Source organism: Puma concolor, chromosome B3, assembly GCF_028749965.1.
Source record: "Puma concolor isolate L17-30 chromosome B3, mPumCon1.1.hap2, whole genome shotgun sequence".
Classification (NCBI taxonomy): Eukaryota; Metazoa; Chordata; class Mammalia; order Carnivora; family Felidae; genus Puma; species Puma concolor.
In genome coordinates this window covers 76,181,635-76,198,287 of record NC_141672.1, presented here as the reverse complement: position 1 = coordinate 76,198,287, position 16,653 = coordinate 76,181,635, and the positions used below count along the sequence as shown (strand labels likewise).

Genomic DNA, 16,653 nt, shown 5'->3' with positions numbered 1-16,653 from the left:
ATTCTCAGGCAGGTGGAATTTCTGGGATCCAGTAATAGGTAAATAACCCTTGTAAACCTTAATTAGTTTACAGTTCTGCTATGAGAGATGAGTACCCACCTCCTGACATTATCACACACACGAAATATTAATATTATTCATCATTCTTAACTCTTTGCCATCTGATGGGCGAGAAACGATATAAAAGGATTTTTCAAGAAAGTGTGAGTTAAGGGCAACCAGCACTTCTGGACTAAAGTGACAAGAGGAGGGAGCAGTTATAGGAATCTGAAGAAAGCAGCTACAACTATATAGTAAAAACTTAGATTTCTTCTTTTCTGGTATAAGCATTTATACTCTACACTTTTCTCTATGCGTGGATTTTGCTGCAGTCGATGCATTTGATATTTAAAACGTTGTCATTCAGGAAGAGGAGGAGAAATGACTATTTCTCTGGCAATGCTGGGGTGGCTCCTGAGATGGCACTGTTTCCATTTCCACCTCCTACTCTTGGCAGATCTGTGCGTGTGAGTGTGTGTGTGCGTGCGGGTGAGTGTGTGTGCGTGTGAGCATATGACTTGTCTCTGATTGGCTGGGCTCACCCTGTTTCCTACAGATGCTTGAACATATAAGGTAGCAAAGCAGATTCTTTATCTTTTGAGCCCTTGTCAGTATTACAGACCCAAGAACGAGGTCTCAGTGGCTCTAAGTGACAGAAGGAATGGACAAATCCTTGAGTTTGCTCATCCTTTGGTTACAACTGGACTGTGAGTGAAAGGGATTTGGAAATGGGCAAAGAACAGACAGATCCTGAGCCGTTTCTCCTCAGGGAAGAGAAAGAAAGATAGGGAGCTGTACCGGTGTGATGTTCTATGTAGACTGAAAAAGTAAATTGGGAAGTAATTTCCCAGGAGTAGTTAGCCGCCAACCCGTCCCTCTCTCTGTGTTCTCTTTCTGAACAGGCGTGAGCAGTAAACAGGAGGTGATGCAGAGTCCGGAAGCTCTGAATGTCCAAGAGGGAGACAGCGTGGTTCTCAACTGCAGTTACACCGGTAGCACTTTTTATTCCCTTCAGTGGTTTAGGCAGGACCCTGGCAAAGGACTCACAGTTCTGTTGTTGATTCAGTCAGCTCAGAGAGAAGAAACAAGTGGAAGAATTAAAGCCTCACTGGATAAACCGTCAAAACACAGTGCTTTATACATTGCAGCTTCTCAGCCCAGCGACTCGGCCACCTACCTCTGTGCTATAGAGGCACAGTGCACAACAGGCTCCTGGCACCAATACCCAAACTCTGCAGCTGGGGCTCCACCCACGTGCCCTATCTTGAAGCTGAGGAATCTTTCTCCATCGAGGGGCCTTCTAAATTGACTCTTTTCCCAGATAGAAGCAATTAACTATGCAAAACCTGATCTATATATGTACACACACATATGTATGTGTATATATGCACATCTATGCGTATGTATATATATATGCACATATACGTATCTGCACATATGTATCTGAAGTTACATTTGATCTTTAGATTTTTATCAACTTCAACTTCAATAATAGCTTTGTTGAGATTAATTCACAGGCCAAACAATTCATTCTTTTAAAATGAATAATTAAGTGGCATCTAGTACATCCACTATGTTGTACAACCACCATCTCTATCTAGTTTCAAAACCTTGTCATCACCCGGAAAGGAAACCACATACCCATTAAGCAGTTGCTTACCATTCTCCCCTCCCCCAATCCCTGGTCACCTGCAGTCTGTCTCTATGGGTTTATTTATTCTGTTCATTTCACATTAATGGAATTGTACAGCCCTTCATACTTGGCTTCTTTCACTTAGCACCGTGTTCTGGAAGCCCATCCAACACGAGACCAACTGCAAAAAGGCAGATATTCACCCCTAACCAATCACATAGGATGCCCTATCTTTAGTTAACCTGTTCACGTCTTCTCCATTTTTTTCCTTGTTTTGCTAGAAGGTTGTCAGTTTTGCTGATCTTTTTAAAGAACCAGCTCTTTGTTTCATTGATTTTTTTTTTTACTGTTTTTCCATTTTCAATTTCACTAATTTTTGCCTTTATTATTTCCTTCCTTATGCTTGTTTTGGATTAGTTTTTCTCTTCTTTTTCTGGGTTTTTGAGGTGAGTGCATAGGTGGTTGATTTGAGACTTTTATTCTTTTCTAATATTTGCATTTAGTGCTATCAATTTCCCTCTTGGCACTACTTGGGCCACGTCCCACAGATTTTGATGTGCTGTAGTTTCATTTTCATTCAATTCAGTATACACTTGATTTTCTTTGAGACATTATCTGTGACCCTTAGATTATTAAGAAGTGTGTTGTAGGGCCCCTGGGTGGCTCAGTCAGTTAAGCGTCCAACTCTTGATTTCAGCTCCGGTCATGATTTGGCAATTTGTGAGATCAAGCCCTGAGTCCAGCTCTACGTTGATGTTTGGGCCTGCTTGGGATTCTCTCTCTCCCTCTTTCTCTGCTCCTCCCACGCACAGGCTCATGCTCTTTCACTCTCTCTCTCTCTCTCTCTCTCTCTCTCTCAAAATAAATAAATAAACATTAAAAAGTAAAAGAAGTATGCTGTTTAGTTACCAAGTATTTGGAAATTTTCCTGTTATCTTTCTGTTATTTATTTACAGTTTTATTTCACTGTGGTCAGAGAACATGCTCTTTATGATTTTAATTCTTTTACATCATGTTTGTTGAGGTTTGCTTTATGGCTCAAGTACAGTCTTACTTGGTATGTACTTCATGGGCACTTGAAACCAATGTGTATTCTGCCGTCATTGGCTAGGGTGTTGACGGGTAGAGCTGGCTACTAGATATGGCTGGTTGTGGTGTTATTGAGTTCTTCTACATGCTTGCTGATTTTCTGGCTAGTTGTTCTCTCACTTGTGGAGAGAGGGTATTAAAGTCTCTAACTACAATTGTAGATTTGTCTATTTCTCCCTTTGGTCCTGTCAGTTTTTGTTCCACTCATTCTTCAGCTCTGTTGGTTGGTGCATACACATTTAGGACTGCTATGTCCTCTTGGAAATTTATCCTTTTTATCAGTATGTAAGGCTCCTCTCTGTTTCTGGTAATTTTCTTTGTTCAGAAGTCCATCCACTTTATCTGGTATCAATGTAGCGATTTTTCCTTTGATTAATGTTCACATGATATATCTTTCTATGCTTTTACTTTCTTTTTTTTGTGTGTGGGTATGTGATTTGCAGTTTTATTTTATTTTTTTTTCAATATATGAAATTTATTGTCAAATTGGTTTCCATACAACACCCAGTGCTCATCCCAAAAGGTGCCCTCCTCAATACCCATCACCCACCCTCCCCTCCCTCCCACCCCCCCATCAACCCTCAGTTTGTTCTCAGTTTTTAAGAGTCTCTTATGCTTTGGCTCTCTCCCACTCTAACCTCTTTTTTTTTCCCCCTTCCCCTCCCCCATGGATTTCTGTTAAGTTTCTCAGGATCCACATAAGAGTGAAAACATATGGTATCTGTCTTTCTCTGTATGGCTTATTTCACTTAGCATCACACTCTCCAGTTCCATCCATGTTGCTACAAAGGGCCATATTTCGTTCTTTCTCATTGCCCTGTAGTACTCCATTGTGTATATAAACCACAATTTCTTTATCCATTCATCAGTTGATGGACATTTAGGCTCTTTCCATAATTTGGCTATTGTTGAGAGTGCTGCTATAAACATTGGGGTACAAGTGCCCCTATGCATCAGTACTCCTGTATCCCTTGAGTAAATTCCTAGCAGTGCTATTGCTGGGTCATAGGGTAGGTCTATTTTTAATTTTCTGAGGAACCTCCACACTGCTTTCCAGAGCGGCTGCACCAATTTGCATTCCCACCAACAGTGCAAGAGGGTTCCTGTTTCTCTACATCCTCTCCAGCATCTATAGTCTCCTGATTTGTTCATTTTGGCCACTCTGACTGGCGTGAGGTGATATCTGAGTGTGGTTTTGATTTGTATTTCCCTGATGAGGAGCGACGTTGAGCATCTTTTCATGTGCCTGTTGGCCATCCGGATGTCTTCTTTAGAGAAGTGTCTATTCATGTTTTCTGCCCATTTCTTCACTGGGTTATTTGTTTTTTGGGTGTGGAGTTTGGTGAGCTCTTTATAGATTTTGGATACTAGCCCTTTGTCTGATATGTCATTTGCAAATATCTTTTCCCATTCCATTGTATGCCTTTTAGTTTTGTTGGTTGCTTCCTTTGCTGTGCAGAAGCTTTTTATCTTCATAAGGTCCCAGTAATTCATTTTTGCTTTTAATTCCCTTGCCTTTGGGGATGTGTCAAGTAAGAAATTGCTACAGCTGAGGTCAGAGAGGTCTTTTCCTGCTCTCTCCTCCAGGGTTTTGATGGTTTCCTGTCTCATATTCAGGTCCTTTATCCATTTTGAGTTTATTTTTGTGAATGGTGTGAGAAAGTGGTGTAGTTTCAACCTTCTGCATGTTGCTGTCCAGTTCTCCCAGCACCATTTGTTAAAGAGACTGTCTTTTTTCCATTGGATGTTCTTTCCTGCTTTGTCAAAGATTAGTTGGCCATAGGTTTGTGGGTCTAGTTCTGGGGTTTCTATTCTATTCCATTGGTCTATGTGTCTGTTTTTGTGCCAATACCATGCTGTCTTGATGATGACAGCTTTGCAGTAGAGGCTAAAGTCTGGGATTGTGATGCCTCCTACTTTGGTCTTCTTCCTCAAAATCACTTTGGCTATTCGGGGCCTTTTGTGGTTCCATATGAATTTTAGGATTGCTGGGGCGCCTGGGTGGCGCAGTCGGTTAAGCGTCCGACTTCAGCCAGGTCACGATCTCGCGGTCCTTGAGTTCGAGCCCCGCGTCGGGCTCTGGGCTGATGGCTCAGAGCCTGGAGCCTGTTTCCGATTCTGTGTCTCCCTCTCTCTCTGCCCCTCGCCCGTTCATGCTCTGTCTCTCTCTGTCCCAAAAATAAATAAACGTTGAAAAAAAAAATTAAAAAAAAAAATTTAGGATTGCTTATTCTAGTTTCGAGAAGAATGCTGGTGCAATTTTGATTGGGATTGCATTGAATGTGTAGATAGCTTTGGGTAGTATTGACATTTTGACAATATTTATTCTTCCAATCCATGAGCAGGGAATGTCTTTCCATTTCTTTAAATCTTCTTCAATTACCTTCATAAGCTTTCTATAGTTTTCAGCATACAGATCTTTTACATCTTTGGTTAGATTGATTCCTAGGTATTTTATGCTTCTTGGTGCAATTGTGAATGGGATCAGTTTCTTTATTTGTCTTTCTGTTGCTTCATTGTTAGTGTATAAGAATGCAACTGATTTCTGTACATTGATTTTGTATCCTGCAACTTTGCTGAATTCATGTATCAGTTCTAGCAGACTTTTGGTGGAGTCTATCGGATTTTCCTTGTATAGTAGCATGTCATCTGCAAAAAGTGAAAGCTTGACTTCATCTTTGCCAATTTTGATGCCTTTGATTTCCTTTTGTTGTCTGATTGCTGATGCTAGAACTTCCAGCACTATGTTAAACAACAGCGGTGAGAGTGGACATCCCTGTCGTGTTCCTGATCTCAGGGAAAAAGCTCTCAGTTTTTCCCCATTGAGGATGATGTTAGCTGTGGGCTTTTCATAAATGGCTCTTATGATGTTTAAGTATGTTCCGTCTATCCCGACTTTCTCAAGGGTTTTTATTAAGAAAGGTTGCTGAATTTTGTCAAAGGCCTTTTCTGTATCAATTGACAGTATCATATGGTTCTTATCTTTTCTTTTATTAATGTGATGTATCACGTTGATTGATTTGCGAATGTTGAATCAGCCCTGCATCCCAGGAATGAATCCCACTTGATCATGGTGAATAATTCTTTTTTTTTTTTTAATTTTTTTTTTTAACATTTATTTATTTTTGAGACAGAGAGAGACAGAGCATGAACGGGGTAGGGGCAGAGAGAGAGGGAGACACAGAATCAGAAGCAGGCTGCAGGCTCTGAGCCACCAGCCCAGAGCCCGACGCGGGGCTCGAAATCGCGGACCGCGAGATCGTGACCTGAGCTGAAGTCGGACGCTTAACCAACTGAGCCACCCAGGCTCCCCGAATAATTCTTTTTATATGCTGTTGAATTCGATTTGCTAATATCTTATTGAGAATTTGTGCATCCATATTCATCAGGGATATTGGCCTGTAGTTCTCTTATTTTACTGGGTCTCTGTCTGGTTTGGGAATCAAAGTAATACTGGCTTCATAGAATGAGTCTGGAAGTTTTCCTTCCCTTTATATTTCTTGGAATAGCTTGAGAAGGGTAGGTATTATCTCTGCTTTAAACATCTGGTAGAACTCCCCTGGGAAGCCATCTGGTCCTGGACTCTTATTTGTTGGGAGATTTTTGATAACCGATTCAATTTCTTCGCTGGTTATGGGTCTGTTCAAGCTTTCTATTTCCTCCTGACTGAGTTTGGGAAGAGTGTGGGTGTTTAGGAATTTGTCCATTTCTTCCAGGTTGTCCAATTTGTTGGCATATAATTTTTCATAGTATTCCCTGATAATTGTATCTCTGAGGGATTGGTTGTAATAATTCCATTTTCATTCATGATTTTATCTAGTGGGTCATCTCCCTTTTCTTTTTGAGAAGCCTGGCTAGAGGTTTGTCAATTTTGTTTATTTTTCAAAAAACCAACTCTTGGTTTCGTTGATCTGCTCTACTGTTGTTTTAGATTCTATATTGTTTATTTCTGCTCTGATCTTTATTATTTCTCTTCTTCTGCTGGGTTTAGGCTGCCTTTGCTGTTCTGCTTCTATTTCATTTAGGTGTGCTGTTACATTTTGTATTTGGGATTTTTCTTGTTTCTTGAGATAGGCCTGGATTGCAATGTATTTTCCTCTCAGGACTGCCTTTGCTGCATCCCAAAGCATTTGGATTGTTGTATTTTCATTTTCATTTGCTTCCATATATTTTTTAATTTCTTCTCTAATTGCCTGGTTGACCCACCCATTCTTTAGTAGGGTGTTCTTTAACCTCCATGCTTTTGGAGGTTTTCCAGACTTTTTCCTGTGGTTGATTTCAAGCTTCATAGCATTGTGGTCTGAAAGTATGCATGGTATAATTTCAATTCTTGTATACTTATGAAGGGCTGTTTTGTGACCCAGTATATGATCTGTCTTGGAGAATGTTCCATGTGCACTCGAGAAGAAAGTATATTCTGTTGCTTTGGGATGCAGAGTTCTAAATATATCTGTCAAGTCCATCTGATCCAATGTATCATTCAGGGCCCTTGTTTCTTTATTGACCGTGTGTCTAGATGATCTATCCATTTCTGTAAGTGGAGTGGTAAAGTCCCCTGCAATTACCACATTCTTATCAATAAGGTTGCTTATGTTTATGAGTAATTGTTTTATATATTTGGGGGCTCCCGTATTCGGTGCATAGACATTTATAACTGTTAGCTTTTCCTGATGGATAGACCCTGTAATTATTATATAATGCCCTTCTTCATCTCTTGTTACAGCCTTTAATTTGAAGTCTAGTTTGTCTGATATAAGTATGGCTACTCCAGCTTTCTTTTGGGTTCCAGTAGCATGATAAATAGTTCTCCATCCCCTCACTCTCAATCTAAAGGTGTCTTCAGGTCTAAAATGAGTCTCTTGTAGACAGCAAATAGATGGGTTTTGTTTTTTTTATCCATTCTGATACCCTATGTCTTTTGGTTAGCGCATTTAGTCCATTTACATTCAGTGTTATTATAGAAAGATACGGGTTTAGAATCATTGTGATGTCTGTATGTTTTACGCTTGTAGCGATGTCTCTGGTACTTTGTCTCACAGGATTCCCCTTAGGATCTCTTGTAGGGCTGGTTTAGTGGTGACGAATTCCTTCAGTTTTTGTTTGTTTGGGAAGACCTTTATCTCTCCTTCTATTCTAAATGACAGACTTGCTGGATAAAGGATTCTCGGCTGCATATTTTTTTCTGTTCATCACATTGAAGATCTCCTTCCATGCCTTTCTGGCCTGCCAAGTTTCAAAAGAGAGATCAGTCACGAGTCTTATAGGTCTCCCTTTTTATATGTGAGGGCACGTTTACCCCTTGCTGCTTTCAGAATTTTCTCTTTATCCTTGTATTTTGCCAGTTTCACTATGATATGTCGTGCAGAAGATCGATTCAAGTTACATCTGAAGGGAATTCTCTGTGCCTCTTGGATTTCAATGCCTTTTTCCTTCCCCAGTTCAGGAACGTTCCCAGCTATTATTTCTTCAAGTACACCTTCAGCACCTTTCCCTCTCTCTTCCTCCTCTGGGATACCAATTATGCGTATATTATTTCTTTTTAGTGTATCACTTAGTTCTCTAATTTTCCCCTCATACTCCTGGATTTTTTTATCTCTCTTTTTCTCAGCTTCCTCTTTTTCCATAATTTTATCTTCTAGTTCATCTATTCTCTCCTCTGCCTCTTCAATCCGAGCCGTGGACGTTTCCATTTTATTTTGCATCTCGTTTAACGCGTTTTTCAGTTCCTCCTGACTGTTCCTTAGTCCCTTGGTCTCTGTAGCAAGAGATTCTCTGCTGTCCTCTATACTGTTTTCAAGCCCAGCGATTAATTTTATGACTATTATTCTAAATTCACTTTCTGTTATATTGTTTAAATCATTTTTGATCAGTTCATTAGCTGTTGTCATTTCCTGGACGTTTTTCTGAGGGGAATTCTTCTGTTTGGTCATTTTGGCTAGTCCCTGGAGTGGTGCGGACCTGCAGGGCACTTCCCCTGTGCTGTGGTGTATAACTGGAGTTGGTGGGTGGGGCCGCAGTCAGACCTGATGTCTGCCCCCAGCCCACCGCTGGGGCCACAATCAGACTGGTGTGTGCCTTCTCTTCCCCTCTCCTAGGGGTGGGATTCACTGTGGGGTGGCGTGGCCCGTCTGGGCTACTTGCACACTGCCAGGCTTGTGGTGCTGGGGATCTGGCGTATTAGCTGGGGTGGGTAGGCAAGGTGCTCGGGGGCAGGAGGGGCAGGCTTAGCTCGTTTCTCCTTAGGTGATCCACTTCAGGAGGGGCCCTGTGGCAGCAGGAGGGAGTCAGACCCGCTGCCGGAGGGGTGGCTCCACAGAAGCACAGCGCTGGGTGTTTGCGCAGAGCGAGCAAGTTCCCTGGCAGGAACCGGTTCCCTTTGGGATTTTGGCTGGGGGATGGGCGAGGGAGATGGTGTTGGCGAGCGCCTTTGTTCCCCGCCAAACTGAGCTCTGTCGTCCTGGGGCTCAGCAACTCTCCCTCCCTTTGTCCTCCAGCCTTCCCGCTTTCCGAGCAGAGCTGTTAACTTATGACCTCCCAGATGCTAAGTCGCGCTTGCTGTCAGAACACACTCCGTCAGGCCCCTCCGCTTTTGCAAGCCAGACTCGGGGGCTCTGCTTGGTCGGGGAGCCGCCCCTCCGCCCCGGCTCCCTCCCGCCAGTCCGTGGAGCGCGCACCGCCTCGCCGCCCTTCCTACCCTCTTCCGTGGGCCTCTGGTCTGCGCTTGGCTCCGGCGACTCCGTTCTGCTAATCCTCTGGTGGTTTTCTGGGTTATTTAGGCAGGTGTAGGTGGAATCTAAGTGAGCAGCAGGACGCGCGGTGAGCCCAGCGTCCTCCTACGCCGCCATCTTCCTAGTCCTCTATCCTTTTACTTTCAATATGCCTATGTAATTTAAAATGAGTTAAAAAAAATAATAAAATAAAATAAAATAAAATAAAATAAAATGAGTTGCCTGTAGACAGTTACAGTTGGGTCATGTTTTTTAATCCACTTCCTATTTTAACTGTCTTTTCATGGATAGAACAATCTCTGTATCATAACTGATGTATTTATACAATTTGCATTTAATGTCATTGATGTTTTGTGGCTTAATCTTCCAGTCTATTTATTTGTTCTTTTGTTCTCACTGTTTTTTTGTTTTCCTGTGTTTTTTCCTTTTAATCTCTGTGAGTCAATTGGCATTTTTCTAGAATTCAATTTTAATTTATCTATGGTGTTTTTGATGTATCTCCCTGTATAGCTTTTTAAAAGGATTGTTCTGGGTATTACACTGTCATATACATAACACAGTCTACTAGTGATGCCATGTCACCAATTTGAATGAAGTATAAAAACAGTGCCTCCTTTTTACATCCACTTATCTTCCCATATTCATAATATAATTTTCTTTAATATTTCCCCTATATATGCTTAGAATATCATTAAACAGTGTTATAATTTTTCCCTGACCCATTAAACTTAATTTAGGAAACTCAAGAGAAAAAGGAAAGCTTTATGTATTTATCCTTCTTTTTGATTACTGTGTTCTTTCTTCCCTCCTGATATTTTAAGATTCCCTCTTTCACCATTTTTGTCCCAACGTTTTTTTTTTTATTTTATTATTTTTTTTGGGACAGAGAGAGACACAGAGCAAGAACGGGGGAGGGGCAGAGAGAGAGGGAGACACAGAATCGGAAACAGGCTCCAGGCTCTGAGCCATCAGCCCAGAGCCCGACGCGGGGCTCGAACTCACGGACCGCGAGATCGTGACCTGGCTGAAGTCGGACGCTTAACCGACTGCGCCACCCAGGCGCCCCTTTCACCATTTTTGTAAATCTGTTCTGGATTTGACAGCTCTTCTCTTCTCTTGCAGCCATTCAGCCTTCTTGATACTTCTTGACGCAGTGCACCTCATTATTGCTAGGTGGGAGTTGCAGCTCCCGTGGTCTCCACGGTCGCTAGGCAGGGGTGGCCTTGTAACTACTGGGCAATAGTGAACTAGGCCTGACCTAGGTCGCTACTGGACCACTCCGGTGGGGAAGAGGAAAGGCTCTCCGTTGTTCCCAGTGGTGGTGCAAGTCCAGCTCCCCACAGAGTTGCGCTGACACTCAGGGAACATAGTAACACCCATTACCAGAAGGCAGGAGTTACAGTTCCCATTCTCTACTTGGCCTCCTCTGACACTACATCAGGAGAGATGCTAAAGGTGCCTCTGTGTTTGCAGGGCAGTAGTCCAGGCGCCCCACCTGGCATTCGATGTGTTAGTGTGCATGGGGCTGCAGTTTTTTTCTGGGATGTGTGTCAGGAATACAACGATTGTTGCCTAACCATGCTCTGTCTCGCTAAACAAGACCGTTTTCTGATCCTTTGAGTAGAGAGAGCAGCAGGGTTTTTTGGAGGGTCTTTTCAAAGTAGTGTTCTCTAAAATATTTAGACCTTTTCACCTGGAAGAGCCACGAAGTTCCCTTTAGGGTGTTGAGAATTTGGCAAGGTTTGCAACAGAATGATCGGCAGTGTGAAGATAAGGTGTGTGGCCCATATAGAAGATTTCTGTTTTGCCAGCTAGGATTCATCCCTGCTTCTCTTTTTAGTAACCATACCTCATATTTGTTTTGAGGCACAGCTCCTCTTCCCTTCTTAGTACACATGATTTAGGTGAGGTTCTAATTTTGGGTCTAGTGGTGGAGTCCAGGCTGATCAGTGGACTGAGTCCCTCTTGACCCGGATTCTCAACTTGAGAGCCCATTGGAACAGCTTTGGGGCTTAAAAGAGCACTGATACCTGGGTCCATCTCAGGCAATTAAATCAGACCTCCTTGGGCCTGAAACACTGAAACATTGGGTTTCTTCCTTTCTTTCTTTCTTCCTTTTTTCTTCCTTCCTTCCTTTTTCTCTCTCTTTCTTTCTTTCTTTCTTTCTTTCTTTTTCTTTCTTTCCTTCCCGTTGTCCCAGATTCTAATGCGCAACAATGTTGACAGCTAGATTCAGATACAGTTATTGGTGCAGGTGAAGGCTGTGGCTCAAGACTTGATAATTAGCATAATTCCATATATCTAACGGCCTGTGTGTGTGTGTGTGTGTGTGTAACACAAGCTGGAAAGCTTTTTTTTAAAGCTTTTTTTTTCACGTTTATTTAGAAAGAGAGAGAGAGCAGAGAAGGGACAGCAAGGAGGACAGAGGATCTAAAGCAGGCTCCATGCTGACAGCCGGGAGCTGATAAGGGGCTCGAACTCATGAACTGTGAGATCATAACCTGAGCCAGAAGTTGGACACTCAACAGACTGAGCCACCCAGGTGCCCCAAGCTGGGAAGCTTTTTTTTTTTTTTTTTTTTCAACGTTTATTTATTTTTGGGACAGAGAGAGACGGAGCATGAACGGGGGAGGGGCAGAGAGAGAGGGAGACACAGAATCGGAAACAGGCTCCAGGCTCCGAGCCATCAGCCCAGAGCCCGACGCGGGGCTCGAACTCACGGACCGCGAGATCGTGACCTGGCTGAAGTCGGACGCTTAACCGACTGCGCCACCCAGGCGCCCCTGGGAAGCTTTTTAAAGTGAGAAGCACAATCTCAAGATAGGAGAGCAAGTGAGCCCGAGCAGAGAGACTGTGTTTCCTTGTTGTCAGCTTCCTCAACTCCAAATCCGGAAGGAGACAAAAAGAAAACCCGGTAAACTCACCGTGTTGTTCTTTCTCAGTTCTCAAAGTCCCTAGCTGTTCTGACTTCTCTCCACCTTTTGGTTTTGTTTTGTTTTATACATAATGTCCATGGATTTTAATTGTATAGTACTTAGAGGAAAGTATAACTCTTCCATGTTCCCAATAGTGAAAGTGCATGCCTTTAATTTTTGGAACAAGTTTGTAACATTGTGTAATTGTCTGAGCTTGCTTTTCATGCAGGTCATATTTCTAAACCTATCGCGTCATATATTTCTGCATTCAAACATAGATTTGAAACAAACAATAATAGTACAATGGTTGTGGAGAGAAACATAATATTGAGTTATTCTATTTTGTTATTTTATGAGACCATTGATAGTTTCTATTTGTGTTTAAAATATAAAACAGAGAGTGAACACTATAAGGGATAATATATTTTTTTTAATGTTTATTTTTGAGAGACAGAGCGAGAGAGCACAAGCAGGGATGGGACAGAGAGAGAGGGAAAAGAGAACCCCAAGCAGGTTCTGCGCTGCCAGTACAGAGCCCAAGGCGTGGTTCGATCCCAGGAACCATGAGATCATGACCTGAACCAAAATCAAGAGTTGGATGCTTAACCGACTGAGCCACTGAGGTGCCCCAGAAGGGGTAATATTTTTAAGTGCCATTTAAGTCATAAATAAATGATTTATTGAATTTGAATAATATTCTAAACACTGAAATATCTTCTTTATTAAGTTGTTAATTATTTACATTAAAAACTAAAGAATGCACCAAGAAAATGTCTTTTCCTAAATATACCATGATAATTATGAAACATTTTTGTGTATAGTGAAAAAGAGTCTTAAACTTTATTTGATCCAGATGTCAAATAAGCTAGCCATGCCACTAGTCATTAACCAGAACTTTTCCATCTCTGAAGCCCTACCTTCTCAGATGACAATTATCTGTTTTGATTGTCCTCATGTAATTACTCTCACCAAATCTGTTCTTTAATAACATCTGTTCCTCCAGTTCCTTCATAGTCTTCTGTCTCATCTGCTATTTTCTCTTCCTTCTCATCCAACATTCTCCAGGACATATTTCTTCAACTGCTTCATGCTGGTATTCTCATCTCACTCTGTCCACCTGTTATTCTACGACACTTGTATTAGTCATGGTTCTTCAGAGAAATGAAATTAATAGGAAATAGATAGATAGATAGATAGACTCATTATAGGAATTGGCTCACCCATTCGAGAGGCCAAGAAGTCCCAAAGTCTGCCATCTCAAGCTGGAAGACCAAGAAAGCCAGTGGTATAATTCCCTCCATGTCCAAAGGCCCGAGAACCAGGATCTCCATGGTCTGACAGCAGAAAAAGATGGATGTTCCAGCTCATGAAGAGAGAAAAGGGTAAGAGGGAGACAATTTGTTCTTTCTCCATCTTTCTGTTCCATTCAGACCCGCAGTGGACTAGACAATACCTGCCCACACTAGTGAGAGGAGATCTCTTTGGTCATTCTACTCAAATAATCTCACTCTATAATCTTATTTGTTTCTGATTCCTTTTCATCATTTCAAATATTTAAGCTTTCTCATCTTAAAAAAATAATTTAACACTCTCCAAACCCATACGTGCCTCTCCTGCCTCCAATCCACTAATCTCTCCTGGAAATTCTCACAGACATGCAGAAAGAATGTTTTACCAGCTATCTGGGCATCCCTCAGGCCAGTTAAGTTGACACAAAATTAACCATCACAACACATCTGGTAAATTCCACTTCTGGACCAATCTTCCCTCTTAGTCATATTGCTTAACTGATGAGCATAGCTGGTAAAAATCACATAGCTATACTGAAGATTGTCTCCATATAGTCACAGCTTTTAACATCAATTGTACATGAAACAGTGCATGAAAATATTTTGTTTCTATAATCTGTTATCATTCCATACTCTACAATATCTCCCTTGAAGCTCTACTCTGCCAAAACAGCATATCCACCACCTTTTGATTATCCATGGTAGGTGACCATAAAGATAATTAATATCATTAAATGATATCATTGATATCATCTTCAACTTTCTGCATCCCAACTAAAACTTTGCTTTTATACATATAATTTACCTTACTTCCTGTAATGATGTAAAAGGTAGCCCTCTTACTTTTAAACAGACAGTATCCTGTGCCCAAACTCTTCTCCCATATCATTCTGTCTCACTTCTCTGGCACCTCAGCCCACTGATTACCCAAACTCCATAATCTTATTTTTTTTTTTTTTTTTGCCACCGATTCCTTTTCATCAATTAAAATATTTAAGCTTTCTCATCTTAAAAAATAATTTAACACTCCCCCCCCAAGCCCATACACGTCTCTCCTGCCACCAATCCACTTCTTGGCTCTCTGTTCCTTTACTGTAGCCTCAATCATAACTGCTTTCACTTTGTCTCCTGTCTTTCACTCCACACCTCCATGCATCTTGGCTTTTGTCCCAACCCTTTTTAAAAAAAATTTTTTTAGGGGCGCCTGGGTGGCGCAGTTGGTTAAGCGTCCGACTTCAGCCAGGTCACGATCTCGCGGTCCGTGAGTTTGAGCCCCGCGTCAGGCTCTGGGCTGATGGCTCAGAGCCTGGAGCCTGTTTCCGACTCTGTGTCTCCCTTTCTCTCTCTGCCCCTCCCCCGTTCATGCTCTGTCTCTCTCTCTGTCCCAAAAATAAAAAATAAAACGTTGAAAAAAACTTTTTTAAAAAAAAAAAATTTTTTTTTAACGTTTATTTATTTTTGAGAGAGAGAGAGACAAAGCATGAATGGGGGAGGGTCAGAGAGAGGGAGACACAGAATCTGAAACAGGCTCCAGGCTCTGAGCTGTCAGCACAGAGCCCGACGCGGGGCTCGAACTCACGGACCGTGAGATCATGACCTGAGCCGAAGTCGGCCGCCCAACCGACTGAGCCACCCAGGCGACCCATGTCCCAACCCTTTTTAAAATCTGTTTTCTCAGAAGTCATCAATGACCTCTTCATCTTTAAATCCAAAAGATATGTTTAAGTTGCATTAAAACACTAGGCCAATATTTCTCAAATTTTAATGTGCACATGAATCACTAAAATGAAGATTCTGGCTTAGGAAGTTTGGGTAGTGTCTGAGATCACGCAATCCAGAATAGCCCCCGGTGATGCCAGTGCTGCTTAACCTACAGACCACGTTTAGAGCGGCCACTTTCTGCAGTCTTAGCTACTCATTCACTCATTCCTTTTTTGAAATCTTTCTCTCTCTGACCCTCTGCACTCCCATTTAAAAATTCAAGATCTGGGGGCACCTGTGGCTCAGTTGGCTAAGTGTCTGACTTCATTCAGCTCATGTCATGATCTCACAGTTTGCGAGTGCGAGCCCTGCATCGGGCTCTGTGCTGGCAGCCTGGAGCCTGGAGCCTGCTTGGGATTCTGTGTCTCCCTCTCTCTCTCTGCCCCTCCCCCGCTTGCACTCTGTCTCTCTCTCTCTCTCTCAAAAGTAATAAACATTAAATAAACAAATAATAAATAAAAGTAAAAAATAAATTCAAGATCTGGGAGATCTTTTGCAGTGTCCTTTTATACTATTCTTTGATTATTCCACATCGTGAGCATTCCTCCTGCTGTAGGCCCTCTTTTCTTCTCAATATGTGCCCTCTCCTTTGGAAATTCCATCTGCCCCTATGGCCTCAATTCTCATTTCAGCAGCCTGACTACTCAGGCTAGACATAAGACTCTGCTAACGGTCCATTAACAAGTCTTTGCTTCCTTAAAGACCTGATGGTCTACTGTTGGCAACTTTCTGGAGTTTAAAACTATATTGCACCTTCCTGGCTGGTTCCAATCCATTTTTATGGTTTTACTGACTACTGTTACCATATCTGTGCACTCCATTCTATATAAACTTGATTCCTTACCTTTGTGGCGGATGCCTTTGCTTATGCTTTCCTTTGGTGTGAAATGGCTTTACCCAGTTGTATCTATTAAGGTTTTTCTTAACTTCTTGCTGATTGGTCCCAAATTTTTTACATTTATGGGGATAATGTATAACTCATAATACACCAGTAAAATGAAGACATTAACAACTGTGGTAGGCAAATTCTAAGATGGTACCTAAGATTTCTGACCTCTGGTGTACATACCCTATATAATCTCCTCCCCTTGAATGTGGGCAGGACCTACAATATGACGGATGTCACTTGTACGACCAAGTTATGTTAATGGCAAAGGTAAAGAGACTTTGCAGATGTAATTAAAGCCCTTAATCAGTTT

General features: G+C 41.9%; 1 long non-coding RNA gene across 1 annotated transcript; it reads right to left on the bottom strand.

Annotated features, from left to right (window-relative positions):
• Nucleotides 1-9,480: 9,480 nt before the first annotated feature.
• Nucleotides 9,481-14,328, bottom strand: LOC147580100 (uncharacterized). Its single transcript, XR_015252512.1, has 3 exons — nt 13,625-14,328; nt 13,322-13,529; nt 9,481-9,641 (listed from the first exon to the last, which is right to left on the bottom strand). It is a non-coding gene; the product is annotated as an uncharacterized LOC147580100 (long non-coding RNA).
• Nucleotides 14,329-16,653: the final 2,325 nt, after the last annotated feature.